Below are 5,000 nucleotides of genomic sequence, written 5' to 3' on the forward strand. Positions count from 1 at the left end.
GACGTGGCTTAACACGGCCAATACGGATGACGAGTCGTAATCGAACATATATTCGAACGGATCGTTCGGCCGCTCGGCGGCCTAGCGAAACCGTCAATTGCACGCGCGACAGAGATGCGGCGCTACGACCGGAGTCGCAGCGATCGCCGCTCGTCACGCGAACAGTGTGGCTTTTTGTTTTTATGCAGCCGGCCCTCAGACAGGAGTGGTCCTGGATATTTCTCCACGGACCGCAATGTGCGTTCGAAATGTCGATGTTCAAATGTGTCCTGCAGTTCACACTATGACGCGCAGTTAACTGCGTTCTTCATCGACCCGCGAGCCAAGTGATCCACCGTTCAGGGTAATCGTTTTGTTTTTGTGTGTGTTTTTGTATGAGAAAATATAAAAGGTGCGAAAAAATTAAACAAAAAAATTTGAAAATAATACTTATCATTAACGTGTACGACAAATGAAAAGAAAGAAAATCTCTTTTATTTGCGTGGTTGTACACAAAAATTATAAAATATTATTTCAAAGTATCAATAGGCGATAGCGAACGCTAATCAAAGCGTGTCGCAACGCACACGTCGCGAATCGACGAGAGAGAGTCAACCGTCTCGGATTCGATTTTGATTCGTATCATTCACGTGTTTTTGTATTTTTTTCTTTTTTTGCGAGTCTTTGACAACAACAAAACAAAAAGAAAAAACCAACGTTAATGATCCTTCCGCAGGTTCCCCTACGGAAACCTTGTTACGACTTTTACTTCCTCTAAATGATCAAGTTTGGTCAACTTCCCAGCAACGCCGACGGCCGTGAGGCCACCGCGTGTCGGTCCGAAGACCTCACTAAATCATTCAATCGGTAGTAGCGACGGGCGGTGTGTACAAAGGGCAGGGACGTAATCAACGCGAGCTTATGACTCGCGCTTACTAGGAATTCCTCGTTTATGGGGGATAATTGCAAACCCCAATCCCCAGCACGAAGGAGTTTCAACGGGTTGCCCGGGCCTCTAGGCCAGGGAGAACATGTTGATTCCTTCAGTGTAGCGCGCGTGCGGCCCAGGACATCTAAGGGCATCACAGACCTGTTATTGCTCAATCTCGTGCGGCTCGAAGCCGCCGGTCCCTCTAAGAAGAATTTTAATACGTCGCCAGTGAGTTGCGCTCCCCGAGAGTCGCGCACACCTTGAATGACGACGCCTATTTAGCAGGCTAGAGTCTCGTTCGTTACCGGAATTAACCAGACAAATCGCTCCACCAACTAAGAACGGCCATGCACCACCACCCACCGAATCAAGAAAGAGCTGTTAATCTGTCAATCCTTCCGGTGTCCGGGCCTGGTGAGATTTCCCGTGTTGAGTCAAATTAAGCCGCAGGCTCCACTCCTGGTGGTGCCCTTCCGTCAATTCCTTTAAGTTTCAGCTTTGCAACCATACTCCCCCCGGAGTCCAAAATCTTTGGTTTCCCGGAAGCTGCCCGCCGAGCCATTGTAGTAACGTCGGCGGATCGCTAGATGACATATTTACGGTTAGAACTAGGGCGGTATCTAATCGCCTTCGAACCTCTAACTTTCGTTCTTGATTGATGAAAACACCTTTGGCAAATGCTTTCGCTGATGTTCGTCTTGCGACGATCCAAGAATTTCACCTCTAACGTCGCAATACGAATGCCCCCAGTTATCCCTATTAATCATTACCTCGGAGTTCTGAAAACCAACAAAATAGAACCGAGATCATATTCTATTATTCCATGCACGAAATATTCAAGCGGCATTTTGAGCCCGCTTTGAGCACTCTAATTTGTTCAAAGTAAAATTGTCGGCCCACCTCGACACTCACCGAAGAGCACCGCGATAGGATTTTGATATTGAACCGGCGTTTTACCGCCGGCTCACCGACGATATGCTCCGCAGACGTGTCAGTATCACCGCGGATGCGGTGCACCGACAGCGCGGCGCACAAATGCAACTACGAGCTTTTTAACCGCAACAATTTTAGTATACGCTATTGGAGCTGGAATTACCGCGGCTGCTGGCACCAGACTTGCCCTCCAATTGTTCCTCGTTAAAATATTTAAAGTGTACTCATTCCGATTACGAGGCCTCGTAAGAGTCCCGTATCGTTATTTTTCGTCACTACCTCCCCGTGCCGGGAGTGGGTAATTTGCGCGCCTGCTGCCTTCCTTGGATGTGGTAGCCGTTTCTCAGGCTCCCTCTCCGGAATCGAACCCTGATTCCCCGTTACCCGTGACAACCATGGTAGTCGCAGAAACTACCATCGAAAGTTGATAAGGCAGACATTTGAAAGATGCGTCGCCGGTACTGGACCGTGCGATCGGCAAAAGTTATCCAGATTCATCAAAATTAACGACTTCGGACGCATGGCCCTCCGCCGATTGGTTTTGATCTAATAAAAGCACTCATCCCATCACTGGTCAGAGTTCTGATTGCATGTATTAGCTCTAGAATTACCACAGTTATCCAAGTAACTGAGTAAGATCTAAGGAACCAAAACTGATATATTGAGCCATTCGCGGTATCGCCTTAATACGGCTTGCACTGATACATGCATGGCTTAATCTTTGAGACAAGCATATAACTACTGGCAGGATCAACCAGGGAGCTGCTTACGCAAACGACACGCCTACACCGCGGTCACGCGGCTTCGGCGAGCCGCTGGCTCGGCGGCGTCGAGGGGCGCGCGCTTGCGCGCGCGCCTTCTCGACACGCGTGAACGTAACGCGTCGAATTTGCACGCGACGCGACGTTCGCGCTTCATATCGATAGACTAACTTTGACCGGTCTACGAGCGGCCGTCCCGTCACGATCTCGCAACGAGGTGATGTACAACGATGCTCGACCACTGTGAGGGACATAAAACTGCAACGAACACGACCCCGCGGGCGGGAATCGATGTTGTGACAATTTGAAAATTGAACATTCATCTAAACGCAACTTCTCAATTTTTATTCAATACGTTATTGTAAACATATTAAAACTCGGCTGGCAATTACATGCGCACACACACGCATGATTCGCACTAGATACGATCAACGCCCGGAGCTTGAGGGATAAATTCCAACACGACGCTGCGCACACCGTTTCGACGATGGGCGCGTGTGCGTCCTCTTTTATACATTCTTTCCATATACGGTCGCCGTGGCGACCGCGCACGTGTCGAACACGCTAGGCGCCCTGCGTTGAGGTGTGCCTAGAAGCGTATTCTTTTAACATCACAGATAACACCGGGGGAGACGGTCCCAAATCTTGGTCGATTGGTAACATCACCATACGGTCTGCGAACGCGGTGCTATAATATAATTTTATATTATATTATATAAAATATGAGGAGGAGTAGTATGTATATTCTTTGTTATTTTGTGTTGACACAAGAGAGATATATAAAATGTACTATACACCACACACACAGAGAGAGAGAGAGCTGGGAAAGATCTCGGCGGTCTCGCATTCGAAATACGAATTTGATATAATTTCCTCCGAAAATCCATACCCATATCTATATCATCCATGCGCGAATATATGTATATAATATTCTCACACTTCGCACAAACACAAAAACAAAAACAAGAACACATTCTCTCTCGTCCGTCGTTCGTGTCTATTATATAGACGAACGACGCGCGGCAACGAGAACGAGTCGACGCTGTGCGCACGACTGTTTCGCTCCACATCTATACCGAGAGCAATAGTCCGCGTCGGCATTGGAGCGGACGTCGAATGTTTCTCGTAGAGCGAGCGAGAGAGAGACGATTTTTCATTTTATTATGTATGTGTATTGGCGTGCAGTAGTAGCACGTAGTAGTACTAGTAGTAGTAGTAAAAAAATATTATTATTTATTTTATTGACTGATATGATTTTGTTTGTTTTCTTTTTTTTGCATAGACATTTGTATTGATAGATATGTTTCTCGTTGAAGCTCGCAGCACACGCTCAGAGAAATGGCAATGTGGGTTTATTTGAAGAAAAAAAAAACAATTAATTTATTAATAATATGTATGTATGTATGTATGTATGTATGTATGTATGTATGTATGTATAATAATGAATTATAATAATTATTCCGATGCAACGTCAGAGGAAAATGTTTCTCGTACAGGTGCGGCGCGCGACGGCCGGCCGCTCGACAGTTTCGCGCCGAATGTTTCTCGTTGAAGCTCGCAGCACACGCTCAGAGAAATGGCAATGTGGGTTTATTTGAAGAAAAGAAAAAACAAAAAAAACAATTATATTTATTAATAATATGTATGTATGTATGTATGTATGTATGTATGTATAATAATGAATTATAATAATTATTCCGATGCAACGTCAGAGGAAAATGTTTCTCGTACAGGTGCGGCGCGCGACGGCCGGCCGCTCGACAGTTTCGCGCCGAATGTTTCTCGTTGAAGCTCGCAGCACACGCTCAGAGAAATGGCAATGTGGGTTTATTTGAAGAAAAAAAAAAAAAAAAAAAAAACAATTAATTTATTAATAATATGTATGTATGTATGTATGTATGTATGTATAATAATGAATTATAATAATTATTCCGATGCAACGTCAGAGGAAAATGTTTCTCGTACAGGTGCGGCGCGCGACGGCCGGCCGCTCGACAGTTTCGCGCCGAATGTTTCTCGTTGAAGCTCGCAGCACACGCTCAGAGAAATGGCAATGTGGGTTTATTTGAAGAAAAGAAAAAACAAAAAAAACAATTATATTTATTAATAATATGTATGTATGTATGTATGTATGTATGTATGTATAATAATGAATTATAATAATTATTCCGATGCAACGTCAGAGGAAAATGTTTCTCGTACAGGTGCGGCGCGCGACGGCCGGCCGCTCGACAGTTTCGCGCCGAATGTTTCTCGTTGAAGCTCGCAGCACACGCTCAGAGAAATGGCAATGTGGGTTTATTTGAAGAAAAAAAAAAAAAAAAAAAAAACAATTAATTTATTAATAATATGTATGTATGTATGTATGTATGTATGTATAATAATGAATTATAATA

General features: G+C 44.9%; 2 non-coding genes across 2 annotated transcripts; both read right to left on the bottom strand.

The window, feature by feature from the left end:
- Positions 1-189: 189 nt before the first annotated feature.
- On the bottom strand, positions 190-346 carry LOC123719265. Its single transcript, XR_006755330.1, has one exon. It is a non-coding gene; the product is annotated as a 5.8S ribosomal RNA (ribosomal RNA).
- Positions 347-698: 352 nt separating this feature from the next.
- Positions 699-2,604, bottom strand: LOC123719270. The gene has a single exon (XR_006755335.1). It is a non-coding gene; the product is annotated as a small subunit ribosomal RNA (ribosomal RNA).
- Positions 2,605-5,000: the final 2,396 nt, after the last annotated feature.

This window comes from Pieris brassicae, unplaced genomic scaffold, assembly GCF_905147105.1.
Source record: "Pieris brassicae unplaced genomic scaffold, ilPieBrab1.1, whole genome shotgun sequence".
NCBI classification, from domain to species: Eukaryota; Metazoa; Arthropoda; class Insecta; order Lepidoptera; family Pieridae; genus Pieris; species Pieris brassicae.